This window comes from Macaca mulatta, chromosome 3, assembly GCF_049350105.2.
Source record: "Macaca mulatta isolate MMU2019108-1 chromosome 3, T2T-MMU8v2.0, whole genome shotgun sequence".
NCBI lineage: Eukaryota > Metazoa > Chordata > Mammalia > Primates > Cercopithecidae > Macaca > Macaca mulatta.
In genome coordinates, this window is record NC_133408.1 from 91,562,904 (window position 1) to 91,577,900 (window position 14,997).

A 14,997-nucleotide genomic window follows, 5' to 3' on the forward strand; every position below is an offset into this window, starting at 1 on the left:
TCTCGTTATTTATTTTACTATATATGTTTTAGTTATTTTCTTAATGGTTGCCCTAGTGATTGTAATTAACATCTTAAGCTCTAACAATCTATTTTGTTAATTTTCGTAAGTTTACTTCTGTATACCTCCTCTCCCTTTGTGTTTTTGTTGTCACAAATTATATCCTCATCTGTTGAGTGCCCATAAATATGGTGTCTCTGTCAACTCAGGCTGCTGTAATAGAATGGCATGGACTAAATGCCGGAAGCAACAAAAATTCATTTCTTACTATTCTGGAGTTTGGGAGGCCCAGATTAAATTGCCAGCAGATTTGGTTCTTGGTGAGGGCCTCTTCCTGGTTTGAAGACAGCTGCCTTCTCCCTGTATCCTCACATGTTAGAAAGAAAGAGATCTTCTTATGAGAACACTAATGCCATCCTGAGGGCCCACACACCTGACATCATCAAAACCCAATTACCTCCCAAAGGCCCCACTTTTAATCACCATCATATTGGAAATCAGAACTTTAACATAGAAATTTTGGAGGAAGAAAAACATGTACTCTAGTAAATGTAGATTCATAATTATTGTGTTTTAAATGAGATAGGAGAAAAAGAAGAGCTAAGAAATATAAAATTCATTAATACTTACTTATATATTTACATATGCAGCTATCTTACCAGTGTTTATTATTTCTTCATGTGATTCAAGTTATTGTCTACTGTTACTATCTAGAGTTCTTTCATTTCAACCTGAAGGACTACATTCAGCATTTCTTGTAAAGAAGGTCTACTGGCAACAAACTCTCTCAATTTTTGTTTATCTAGAAATGTCTGAGTTTTTCCTATTTCTAAAGGATAATTTTGCTGAATATAAAGTATGGCCTGCCATCAGAATTCACCTGAGCCTTGATGTCAAATGTTTTTAGTTAGAAGTCAGTCACATAGGCAAGCAGTACCCATGTAGCTGACCCTAACTTACTTCTCAGTCTCCAGCCCTTCCAGAGATCAAACTGATACAACATGGCCCAAGGCCCTAGATATACAAAGACACTCTTCTCAGACAGTATATTCCAAGGGCTGAGAAATTATCTCCCAACAGCTGGCCAAACACTAGTCCTGAAGACCTTTGGAATGTGTAGGATATAAACAACCTAGGTCAACTAAGTCAGTGCTTAACTACATATATATTAACACATTTAATTTTTATAACAATCTTATGAGATCTTCAATTGGTGCCCCAAGAAATGTTAAAAGATATTCCACAAAAAGAAATATTTAATGGTTACAAGTACTGGAAATACTGTACACTATTATCAAATTTAATATTCATAATGTACATTAACATATTAAAAGCTCTGAGAAATCCTGCAAAAAAGAAACCTGTTTAATTTTGTTTAATCCAGCTTTTCCTAAATATGGGTGTCTATGGACTCTATTTTCCAAGGAATGCCTATCAAAGTACGGTTTGCATTGAACATAGTTTGGGAACTGCCAAGATAGAGACAACCAGTTTTACATGGAACAATTGAGGTTTAGCAACTGACATCATAACATGCAGCTAGTAAATGATAGTGCTGGACCTCAAATCCAGGTTTGATTCAAAGTCTTATTCTTTCCATCATTTCATAGTGGCTCCCAAGGATACATTTTCTAAGCTTTTTGCGATAAGAAGATGCATTTTAAAAACTGAACAAAATTCATACATTGCCTTTCAGATTTTTTAATTACCCACCCTCTATATGTACATGAACGTGATCTCTCCTTACCGAGTGTCTCATATCTATTGCTTTATATGTTATGTTAGAATAGAGATGTTATCGCTTGAGAGGAATCCTGTAGGCAAAGTACTCACCCCTTCATTCATTCATTCAATTTACTAAACATTCTTTGAGTATCCACTATGTCCCAGGCATTGTTCTGGGTACTTGGAATATGTAACTGAACAAATAGAACAAGATTCCACCTTTTTGGGTTTCTAGTTAATGGAACAGAGATATAATGAACTAAAAACATAATAAATAAATACTTATTCTGTACATTACAAGGTGATATGAGCTGTAGAAAACAATAGAGCAACCTAGGAGCAATCAAGAGTGTAGAGTGGAAGAGGTGCAATTTAGAATAATGGGGTCATGGGAGACCTCTTTGAGAAGGTGACCTTTAAGCAAAAACTTGAAGGAGGTAAAACAGTTAGCCATGCAGATCTGTGGAGGAAGAGTATTCCAGGTTGAGGAAATGAGCACAGCAAAATCCCCTTGATAGTTGTCCCTGGCATGTTCAGGGTCAAGCAAGGAAATCAACATGTTTGGAGCAGGGTGAGAGGAGGGTAGTAGGAAATGACTCCGAAGAGGTAATGGGAGTAGGCATTGTGGGCAGGTTATACAGGACCATTGTTAGAACTTTGGCTTTTACTCTGAGTGGGATGGAGATACATTGGGGTCTTGACTAGAGGGATGACACCATTTGGCTATTGCTTTTAAGTGATATTTTTGCAATGTTACAAATAGAATAATAAGAGTAGATGGCAAGGTAAGAAGTAAGAGAAGAATTAGGAGGCTTTGGGAATAATCTAGGTGAGAGATGATAATGGCTTAGATCAAGGTGGTACCAGTAGAATCTGGATATATTTTGCAGGTACAGCCAAGAAAATTTCTGATGCATTGAATGAGAAGTATGAGAGAAGATAGTAGTCAAAGATGGCTCCAAAATTTGTGGGCCACACAAGCAGAAGAAGAGAGCTATCATCAGTTGAGATTATTAAAAATGTGAAAGGAATAGATTGGAGCAAGTAAGATAATGAGTTTAGTTGTGAATATGCTAGGTTTGAGAGGTCCATTAGACATCTAAGTAGAAATAACAAATAATTAGACAGAAATATAAGCCTATTGTTTAGAGAAAGGCTGAGGTTGGAGATACAAATGTGGAAGTGTCAGCATATAGATTTAAAGCCATGAGACTATGAGCTCCTACTAGATGGAGAGGAGAACACAACCAAAGACTTAGCCATGGGGTAATCAGTGTTAAGTTGTTGGAAAAAAGAGGAGAAACCAGCAGAAAGGCCAAGGAGGCTTAACAATTGAAATAAAAACCAAATAAAGAAACCAGGTTAAGGACAAGAAAGAGAAATTACCTGTCAAATGCTGTTAAGTCAAGTCAGATTATGACTCCTAGCTAACCAATAGTTTTAGCAGTATGGTGGTCACTGGCTGTCTCGACAAGAAGGGTTGCATTGGAATGGTGGTGAACACCTATACAGAACTCAATTCATTTATTCACATGACAAGTACTTAGTGTTACCAGTACCTAAAACCTATAGTTTGATGCCTTCTTAGATGCCACTCTTAGATTTAAGCTATAAAATCAACACCTAATTGTTCCATGGGAGATATACAGAGGTAAGGTTAAAAAAAAAAATGACTCCCTGGTCAACAAGGCTTGAAAATAACTTGTCAGAAAGTATCAAGAGATCCAAGGTAAGACTAAGTCTACTAGGATGAGAATGAGTTGACAAGGAAGTATAGAAAGAACTTCTCCAGTTAATGTCGGTTCTATCTGGGGAGCAGAGAGTCTTAGTAAGCATCAAGTATTCCTATACTTTTAACATTGAGTTCTCATTTAAGTCCATAAATTGATGTTTTTGGATCAATGCATTAGCCTTATGAATATGGTTAATGTGACTCAACTTCTGAGAAATGAAGCCACACTCATTGTCTGTGTTGATTAGATCAAGTTTCTGGGTCCTTAATGCTGAGCTGGAAAAAAAAACCCTACTCCCTGATATTCCCCCTGTGGGGAGACAGCCTTCCGGACTGCCTCCAGGAGTAGCCCTCTTCATTGCCGTCTGAATTGCTATCCCAAGAACTTTTTATGTGCAGACACTTTGTCATGAATTTAGAGTTTATAGGGAAGTAAAAGAACATCCCTGGGCTCAAGCGTTCACAGGTTCACCAGGGGCAATAATACGTGAAAAGTTAGTAGCTAGAGAGAATGACAAAGCAGAAATGGCACATGGTAATATATCCAAGGGCCAAATGAAGGTGTAGAGACAAAACTTTCTGCCAGCCCCTCTCCTTTGCGCAGACTTCTCCTTGGGACAGAGCTGCTATTGCCAGTAGTTCAATTCCTTTGGCTTTGAACAGAGTGAATATCACTTTCCAGACATTCCTGTTTCATGTGATGTAGAAAGAAGATGCAGTTAGTTTGGAAGCAAGACCTGTCTCCTAATTCTGTCTCTTGCATTTAATTGTGGCATGACATTTGGAAAGTCAATTAACCCCTCTTGGCTGCAGTTCTTGCTCCTGTAAAACCAGAATGAAAACCACTTTTCTTGTAGGGTTTGGTGAGGATTAGAGAAAAGGTATAGAAGAGCCTGGGAACATAGATGATAAAACATAAAAGATTGCTTTTATCAATCCTGATGCTTGGGCTAGTCTGTCAGATCATTTCCCTCTAAGCCAGTGTGTCACAGTCCATGGGCTTGCGGAATTAGCTGTAAGTTGAAGTTGAAACTTAATGCAATTCACTCAACCTTTACAAACCTCTGTTTGTTCTTCTGCAATGTATAGATTTTAAAACTCATTGGGCTCACTTAAAACTGAGCCACTGAAACAGTGTCAGAAAGTGGTCTAAAGTCAGGAATATAGTCAGGCACAAATTCAAGGTCCCCTCATCTTATCCTACTCCCTGTCTCCACTGGGATCTGGCCTGTCCAGCTCACTGATGGAGATGATGAGGTTTGGTGAAAGCAGCTGAACATCAAACCCCATATCATTTTTCTTTTCATTTCTTATAAAAACAGTCATTTGATAGTAACTTTAGCTAAATCTATGCCTTTGCCTGTGTTCTGTACTGGTGAATTACAATCGTAGAATCTTCATACCGTTTGCTAAGATGGTTGTTGGGAAAATAGCATGCCATTCTTGGGATGAGTGGAGCTTATCAAGGTGCTTCATATTCCATTTAAACCTCATAGCAACCTGGAAGGTAGGTACTGGTTTCCATGAGTTGTGATCCACCCACAGGTCACACAGCAGGTGCGTGCAGAGCCAGAACTAGGTCTCTGTTCAAATAACTCCCTAGGACACATCCAACCTTCATTCTCCTATGCTTTCTATCCCTATGAGCTCAATGCTAGTCCCTTGTAAATGTCAATCAAGGTTACCCACATTTCAACTCTCCCACTGGCCTGTGATTCTGCTATATTTTGTTTGGGTCCCTCACTCCCCAAAGTAGCACAGGCAGCCCCTTCAGTAACCAGGAATATGGTCAGGCAAAATATCAGCCTCTGATTGGGCCTGAAATAAGCTGACTGTAAGGGCCAAATGCTTTAATTTTGGAACATGAGCTAAATAAAAAAAAAGATTCACCGTTTGGGAGGGTAGGAAGAGAGTCCATCCTGCTATGGTGATTTCTAATTAATCAGAGCAGTGTGGAGTCTGTGGGTTTGGCTCTGTAAATAGAAAGCAGATGCCACCATGGAGGCTGCCCAAATAAGAAAAATAGCAGAAATGGCTTCAATCTGTGACAAGTTTAATGAAAAGGATTGGAAGAAATGATGTGTAAGTTTTTAAACATCTTATTATAATTAGTAGGAGGTGTGTGTAGCCATAACACCTTATTCTTTTCAGAGAAAAGCGGCCTAAAATATGTTTCCAATAAAATTTCCCAGTCTCCTTATCAAAAGCAAGCAAACAAAAAAGATTTGGGGATGTAAATCATTATCGACTGGACTTTCAAAAGGAACCTATATTTACAAAGTGCAATCCTGTTCTCTCAAAAGCAAGATCACACATTCAGTGGGTCTAGCCTATGCCAGACACTTTACAACTGTAATCTCATTGAATTCTCATAAAAACCCAGTGAGGGAATTGGTTTTTTTGTTTGTTTTTTGTTTTTCTAATTGCCTTCTTCTTGATGAAGAAACAGAGACATAGAGAGTGAAGCCAGTTGCTCTAGGTGCCACACCTGACCAGGGGAGGCACTGGGTGTGGACCAGATCAAACAGGAGAAGCTATGGTGTTGTTGCCTGGCGGTTTGGAGCATGACTTACCTGGGTCTAAATGCCAGCTCCGCCCTTACTAGCTACAATGCCTTGGGTGAGTTACTTAAACTCTTTGTGCCTCAGTTTCCTAGCTGTAATTTAGGGGTATTATACAAACGGACAATGGCCAGACCATATATGACAATGGAGCTCCGATCCTCAATCTCTACAGTAGTTGGCCCAGAACAGTCAGGATGTGGGCAATGACTGCCAGCTTCCTTACTTTTTTGCCCTTCCTTCCAACCCAGAACCAACCAGAAAAAGCCAAAGCCACATATGCTCCCTTAACAAATCCCATAAGATGCCCCACTTCTAGCTAGCAACCTCTGCTTTGCCATGCCAACAGAGCATATCTGAAGCCTCCCTTTCTAAAGCTTTCCCACTTCCCTGCCTGCCTTTGAGTCACTGCCAAACACAAGAGGTGGGGGCTGACTCTCTCCTGTAAGTAAGCCCCGAAAAGCCTCTGTTTGTTCTCCTTTGAACTGTCTTAGTTTATTTCCACAGGGATAATAACAGTACCAACCTTGTAGGGTTGTCACGATGTAGTTAGTAATGCAGGTGAAGTGCTTAAAACAGAATTTGACATATTAAATGCTCCCAAACATAGTTATAATATTTAAAAATCAATTTCACAGTAGAAAGGCAGCTTCCAACACATGATTTGCACATGAGAAAGTTTAAGAACTACCGTGGTGTGGGAATTGGAGCAGATATATAGTTGAGGCCTCCTATGGCCTATCCTAGGCAATATTGTTCAGTATTTAATTCCTTTCCCTCTCTAATTGCCAAGACAAAGATATAAAACAATTAAGAAACCAGAAGGTGGACAGGACAAGCCCAGCTATACGCCCCATTCCCTAGCTCCCTGCACCCACTATTTTAGCTGAGAGGAGCCAAAAGTCAGAGCAGTCATTGGGGCCCAGAGAAAGAGGCAACTCTCAGCCTATGAACACTTGGAAGTACAAAGAATGCAGTTCGTTCACCTCCTGATTCTAGCTCTCATCCCTGTGAGTTGGAGCGGGAACCCTTCTTAGGGGCCTGTGGGCACTGCCAAATAGGGAAATGAAGGAAAATCTTGAGTTCCTTCAAGGAAAATTCTAGGCACCTACCTAACTCTGAGATGTAAATGAGCAACTTGATAAACAAGAAGGCAGTAATAGTTTTAAACAATAGCCATGGGGCTATTGTTTAATACTAGTTTTAAACAATAGCATGGTGACTCACACCTGTAATCCCAGCATTTTGGGAGACCGAGGTGGGTGGATCCCTTGAGGTCGGGAGTTTGAGAGTAGCCTGGCCAACATGGTGAAACCCTGCTTCTACTAAAAATATAAAAATTAGCCAGGCATGGTGGCTCACACCTGTAACCCCAGCTACTTGGGAGGCTGAGGCAGGAGAATCGCCTGAACCTGGGTTCAGTGTTGTAGTGAGCCGAGATTGTACCACTGCACACCAGCCTGGGCGATGGTGGGACTCTGTCTCAAACAAACAAACAAACAAACAATAGCCAAGGAAGTTAGAGTAAGGAGATGTTTTGCTCCCTATAAAAACTAAGAATAGGATCTTAACATATGTCCCTGAGTTGTTTTCAGAAACCCAGACCCCCACCAAATGAATCTGCTGGCACACAGACTTCTGATAAGGGGGAACTGGGACTGAACTCTGACTGCTGTTCGTCCGTCAAAATTTCTTCCTGAGGGGCCTGGAGGAGATCAAACCCATGAGCCAAAGCTAGCATTCTTTTCTGCTGATCCCAAATTTTCAGACAAAGCGTCACCTCCTAAATCAAATCAGAAACTCTTTGAATCCACCTATGACCTGTACCCCTACCCACCTCAAGATGTCCTGCTTTTTCAGTCCAAACCAATACATAGCCTTTGTGTATTGATTTATGGCTTTGCCTGTAACCTCTGTCTCCCTACCTTTAAAAACCCTTCCTTGTCAGCCATTGAAGAGGTTGGGTCCTGGGCATGAGTTGCCCTGTAATTAATGCTTCACTTTCTCAAACTGCAATCCTGATGTCAGTGTTTGGCTTTGCTGTGCCAGGCAAGCAGACCCCAGTTCAGTTTGGTAACAACTGCTGTCTTTGGAATGCATGTCCCCTATATTGGACTGAAATCACCATCGCTATTCATACTTGAGAAAGAAAGACTTCTGTCTCTCAGAGGAAGCAAACGAAGGAAAATCACCAGACATTTGACAAGATTCAGTACTTCAAAAGACAGAACTTTACACAAGGAATCAAAGAAAACATCTCCCTACACAACAGACTAACAACAACCAAATACAAACATTTCTGAAAAATATGTTTTCTGCATAACAGAATTTGAGAGAACATCATACCTTTGAAAGGCAATCAAAATGATGAGAGAAAAGATGACTTGAATATGAAAAACGTGGTTCGTGGATTATTAAATGCATGAGCTGATTCAGACAATGATGGTCAAAGGCATCCCAGTGCTTTGTAAAGGGAGAGCTCAGACTGAAGTGATTACTATTGTTAGTGGTGATTGTCTTAATATCAGGGAAGAGGCTTTAAGGCAGTTCATCCAGACATTACCTGCCTCCAGATGTGATGCAGCAGGAAGCCCATGGTTCCGCCTCTGATTGAGCCTCGCCAAAAAAGGTGAAACACAATCCAGTCAAATCTTTCAAGGTAACCATTTATAGAAAACCTGGGTGAAGAGAGAAGGAAGGACCAGTTAATTGACACCACCAGGATGCAAATACTGAGTACAGGACATTTTATAAGACAACTGACTGGTATAAAACAAAAAGGAAGGAGGGAAGAGGGCTGCCCTAGATTAAAAGGGACTTACGAGAAAAAAATTACCAAATGGGAAGGGAAGAACTTGTTTGAATATTAATTCAAACAAACCAAGGCAAAAAGACATTTTTAGAAATGTTCAGAGAATCTTAATTACATGATTGAATACTGTGTGATACCAAGGAATTTTTGTCAATTTTATTAGGTGTGATAGTGTATTCAAGAAAATGTCCATCTAATCTTAGACATGCATATGTCAAAGTCCAGGGATAAAGATGACATAATGTGGGCTGGGTGTGGTGGCTCATGCCTGTAATATCAGCATTTTGGGAGGCCAAGGTGGGAGGATCACTTGATTCCAGGAGCTCGAGACCAGCCTGGGACATGTAGTGAAACCCCATCTCTACAAAAATAAGAAAGTTAGTCAGGCATGGTGGCACGTGCCTATAGTCCCAGCTACTTGGGACGCCAAGGTGGGAGGATCACTTGAGCCCAGGAGGCAGAGGTTGCAGTGAGCTGAGATTGCACCACTGCACTTCAGTCTGGGTGACAGAGTGAGACTGTATCTCAAAACACACCTCACATACACACACACATAAATCACAAATGACATGATGGCTGGCATTGTTTTAAAATATCTCAACAAAAGGAAAAAGAGGAATAGACAAAGAAAATGTTGCAAAATCTTGATTATTACTGAATCTGGCTGCTGGTGATATGGAGGTGTTGTAGTTTTCTTTGTTTGATCTTGAGGTCTCCCTTTGAAGATGGGCTGTAAGCGCTAGCCCTGCCCTGACAGTCGTGAGTGCTTAGAGTGTCTCTGGCAGGATACCTGTGGATGGCCTAATGCCTCAGTGTCCAACCCATGACTCATGGGAAACTTGTTTATACCGGCAGATGCTTTTGTGGCTCTTGTCTGACTTCTGTCTGGTTTATTCCTTCCAAGAAAGTCATTCTCTAAGAGAGCCCTGATGGGGAATGAAGTTAGGTTCAGGTGTGTCAGTCAGTGGAGACACGAGATACAGGGAGGGCCACTCAACAAACCACAGGAAGTAACAGAAGCAGTGCATTACTTACAGATCCCAGAGAAAAGGGCAGCCGTCCTCACAGGGCCAATGGGGAGCTGGTAACATGCGTAACCCAGGTGGGTTTCCTGTGGGAAGTCCAATTGATGGGGTTATAACTAGCTGGCCCCAGCTCTGTGGAGGCACACTGTAACTGAGAGGTGTCACTGTGGCACGTCTGTGCAGTCCCTGTGAGGTGTGGGAGTCAGTGGGGTGAGTCAAGCAGGCATCTATATGTCCCATGGGGTAGTGGTCACCAGGAGGCAGTTGTATAAGGCAGATATCTAGATCAACCAGATTGAATAACTGGGAAGAGGTACAGAACTGGACACTATGTTGAGGTTGACTAAGCCCTGCTTCTGGTATGATAAAGTCCAACTAATTTCAAACATGGATGCTGAGGCAACATAAAATTATGGGAATTCACTTCAGGCGGTTTGTTGTGCTCTTCTCTCTTTTGATTTTTTTTAAATGTTCATTTTTAACAATTACATAAGTTACAGTCAAATGGACGTCATGTTTATCTGATTCGTTACTCATAACAGGCAGCTATTGGAACAGAATTTTCTTTTTCTGAATCTTCCACTCAGTCTAAAAATCATCACACCTGGACTTTGCACCTTCAGATCTACACTGGAGTACGTGGTGGGTGCCGGGATGCTCTGTCTATATCCCCTCTTCAGGGTGGAGAAACTATTTCCCCAGCATCTCAGTGGGTTGCCTACTGATGTCTAAAAGCTGAATCCCTTCCCAGGAACCGACCTTGGCCAAGGGGAGCTGCCCCTCCCCAGGGGCAGTTCACATCCATTTTCAAAGCTATATAGGATAAATAAAGGCCCCCTTGCCTCAACATGGAAGAGCGCTGAAGGGCTCCAAAGCCTCCCATAAGATGGCTGAGGTCTTTGTTGTGATTGCTTTGCCACTGAACTTGTCCTTCTGATCAAGCCTGCTCCCATTACTCCCCCAGGGGCGTTACTCTTTACAGCAGTGACCGATAAACGTCCTACATACAAATCTCTATCTCAGCTTCTGTTTCCCAGGAAACCCTAACCTAAGCTAGTGTGGAAAGGCCTCCACTACCTAATGTTGAAGGAAAAAAGCAGGTTGTAAAACAGTATGAATAGAACGTTTCCACATAAATAATGGAAAACAACAACAACAACAACAAAAGCATACATTTCTAGATGGGTATAAATACACAGAAAAAAAGATGGAGATATGTATCTTTTTACTTTGGGAAACGGAAATGAGTTGGGAAGATGTTAAGGGCAGTTTTCACTGTATTTTAATTGCTTCAACTTTTATCTAAAAGATGAATTAATCTGTTATTTATATTTTTCAAAATAAGTCAATTTTTTTCTTTTTAGACATGCAATGAAAGCAACATTCTGCAAATGGAATACTACAGACACTTATGTGAGTCAATAAGAAGATGATATTATGTCTTCCAAAATTCAGACAAAAAGGCTAAAGAAAGAAGTCCATGTGAATACATTTAAAAAGATGAAAAGTAATGGCTGGGCGCAGAGGCTCACGCCTGTAATCCCAGCACTTTGAGAGGCCGAAGCTGATGGATTGCTTGAGTCCAGGAGCTTAAGACCAGACTGGGCAACATGGCAAAAGTCCCTCTCCATAGAAAAAAAGAGAAAAAAAAATAGCTGGGTGTGGTGGCACATGCCTGTAGTCGCGGCTACTTGGGAGGCTGAGGTGGGAGGATCACTTGAGCCTGGGGGGTGGTGGTTACAGTGAGCCAAGAATATGCCACTGCACTACAGCCTGGATGACAGAGTGAGACCTGTCTCAAAAAACAAAAAAAAGATGGAAAAGTAGATCCAGAGAATTATATCTATGTGTGTTTCATATGAAAGAGAAATTTCAGAAGCAGGGGAGAGCAAAGGAGAAGCAGCAATGGTTAAACAAATCATAGAAGAAAAATTGCTTTGTTTCAAGCAATCTTCTGAACAAAAGGTTTCCAGGTACCAGGCAAAATATCCAGAAAGAAATGCAAACCTATGTGGTGGAATAAACTCAAGAGACATGGAAAAAATTTTACAGGCATTCAGGGATTAAAAACAAGTCTTCCAAATATAGAAACAATTTAGTAGGCACCAGACTTCTTGAAAAATACCAGATATCAAAAGTCAACAGAGAAGAACCGTGGCACTTGATGGGGAAATATCATGGCCTGGGGCTTCCGTATCCAATAAAGTCATATTTAACATGCACAAGAACATCAGAAGGATGTCTCATACATGCTAGGACAAAAAGCAGCGTGTTGGGACACTTATTCTTAGTAGAAATTACTTGTGGAAGTATTGATGGACAGTTTCTCCAAACCAAGAAGTTGAGTCTGGAGATTGGATAGGAAATTGATGGTGATGAACAATAAAACAAAAATTCAAAGGTTGGAATTACTCTAAATAATTGATATTAGTGTGAGTGAAATAATGCAAATGTCAAAAATAGTCCTTTAAAGTTAATGCTCATGACATTAAATTAACCAGATAGCCATTACTATTATTAATCTGGATGGAAAGTCCAGTGTCTATTGGTAAAACCCAAGGGGACATGGTAGGCAGGAAGAGAAGAAGAAAGGAGAAAGCATGAGTCTGCTAACTCTCCTATAGTTTATGGAGGTATTCAAAAGAAATATATTGTCAGCCGAAGATTATCATTGGTAGACAAAAATTTAATTTCTAAAGAAACAGAAAAAAATAGGAAAATCTGGTCAATGTAATAAAATGTAAGAAAAAGGTGAAAAAAAGTTTAAAAGTACAAAATAAGATGATGAAAACGGTGAAAAAAGTTATTAAAGTGAATACGAATGTATTAAATAGAAGAATTAGAAATAAGAAATATTCAGCTTTAGTTGAATAAAAAAATTAATTAAATGTGGTTTTCCAGAGACTTGACTAAAATTAAGTAAGAAGGTTTAAAATGATGAGGTGAATACAGGCACACTGGGCAATAAAAGAATGTAGGGATGGCAATAGTAATATCAAATAAAGTTGAAATAAAGAGAGTTACTAAATGGGACAGAGGGCTGTTTTAAATTTTGAACAACATCTACAGTAAAGATACAACAGCCATGAACAATGACTGAGTCTATTCACCTAATCACATAGCATCAAAATATTGAAAAATATATTCAAAATAGGAGGAGACATTGACAAAAAAAATGTATCCTATAGTCAACTTTATTATACTTGTCCCAAAAGAGTAGCAGAGAAATTCACTAAGAATATAAAAATTAGTATAATTAATGAGCTTATATCTCTAGCTAGGTAGCTAGCTGTTGTTGATTACATTTATTACAACCATCCACTGTATATTTACAAAAAAATCAGTATCTTAAATTAAAAAGCAAATCTCAATAATTCCAAAAGAGACATTATATCAACCAGATTTTTCACCAAAATGCAATGCAACTGCAAACTAATTGCCAATTCTTTAAAAAAAAAAAAATCTACTGGCCAGGCGCGATGGCTGACGCCTGTAATCCCAGCATTTTGGGAGGCCAAGGCAGGTGGATCACAAGGTCAGGAGACTGAGACTATCCTGGTTAACACAGTGAAACCCCGTCTCTACTAAAAAATTAGCCGGGCGTGGTGGCGGGCGCCTGTATTCCCAGCTACTCGGGAGACTGAGGCAGGAGAATGTCGTCAACCTGGCAGGCGGAGCTTGCAGTGAGCCAAGATCGCTCCACTGCTCTCCAGCCTGGGCCAACAGAGTGAGACTCCGTTTCAAAAAAAAAAAAAAAAAAAAAATCTACTTAGAAACTGAAAAACACACAGCTAAGTAACACTGGAATCAAAGAAGAAATTAAAACTGCAATTAAGGATGATTCAGAAAGTGATTATAATGACTAGAATGAATCCACATTTTAATTGGCTATGGCCAAAACTGTATGAAAAACATTTCAAAAAGAATAAAAACACATGACCCATACTTTTACCAATATTGATGGACCTATTAATCATGAAAATGAATAATAAATGTATACAGTAAACTGAAATTCATAAATTAAAAACAGAACAGTTAACAACCAAAATAAGGTGATTCAATTTTGACAAAGCTAACTAATAAAACAAAGGAGATAGAACACAAATATACAACATTAAGAGTAGAAAAGCACATATTACTGCAGAAAAAGAAAAATATTACATTATTAGGGAGGACATGAATGAGATAAAAATGAATATAAGTAGGCTACATTCTTGTAAGAAAAAGATCCTCAAATAAAAGAAGATTTTCTTAAACAAGAGACGCATCTAATAGCAAACAATCAGAAAGTTTTAAATGAAAGAGAAAGGGAGAGGTCTACCAAGTGAACATAAATACACAAAAAGTTTAGGGTGGCAAAATTGTCTGACAAGGTAGAATTTAGGGCAAGAGCATTAAAAAGAACAAAGAGGCTTATTTTTAGTGGATAGGAAGATAATTCACATTGAAAATATAGCAGTCACACACCTTTACATGTCAAATAACATAGCCCTGGGCTCAAGTGATCTTCCAGCCTTAGCCCAGAAATAAACAAAAACAGAAAGGCAAGAAAAGCAAAGACCACAGTTGTGATATGCAGTAGAAAAACCCCTGGAAAACCTGTTTTAATGGGCTGGGGCTCTTTAGTATTGCCATGTGAAACACCATCATTCTCATTGGAAACAAATGGAATTAATATAATAAACTGGCAGTTTTTCCAAGCTCCATATTCCTTCCCAGGGAGACCCTGTAATGTTTGCAAGATTCCTCTGAGCACTCTCTCTGTGTTTGGAAATGATGCTTGCTTGCCGTTTAATGTTTCTATTAGGGAAAAAGAAAAACAAACAAAGATGGTCCCTTAGCATTTCAAATCTAATAACATTGTGACTTGATGTGATCCTTGGGCACCCTAATTACACTCCAGCGGAAGTAATAAGAGAGGAGGTACCACCACCCACTGGGGACCAGCCACCTAGTAAAGCCCATCAACCTTGACTCCTTGTGACAAGGCAAACTTCTTGTGCTTCCCTTTTATTTGAGGAAACTAGACTGATGTGGGAGTTTGAGATTGGACAGTAACAGAAAAAAAAAATGTTATTGTTCTTCTTTAGCAGAGGAATGAAAGCAATCTGAGTAACATCTAAAGGTTGTTTATTCTTGTTT

General features: G+C 39.6%; 2 long non-coding RNA genes across 2 annotated transcripts in view; one reads left to right on the forward strand and one right to left on the reverse strand.

The window, feature by feature from the left end:
* LOC144339870 (uncharacterized) overlaps positions 1-12,616 on the forward strand; it is a 28,017-nt gene extending 15,401 nt beyond the window's left edge. The window contains exon 2 of the long non-coding RNA XR_013415402.1: positions 11,220-12,616. This is a non-coding gene — a long non-coding RNA (uncharacterized LOC144339870). The remainder of the gene's footprint in view (positions 1-11,219) is intronic.
* LOC114676935 (uncharacterized) overlaps positions 1,243-14,997 on the reverse strand; it is a 74,265-nt gene continuing 60,510 nt past the window's right edge. The window contains exons 5-6 of the long non-coding RNA XR_013415403.1: positions 9,866-9,941; positions 1,243-8,696 (exon numbers count right to left, since the gene is read on the reverse strand). This is a non-coding gene — a long non-coding RNA (uncharacterized LOC114676935). The remainder of the gene's footprint in view (positions 8,697-9,865; positions 9,942-14,997) is intronic.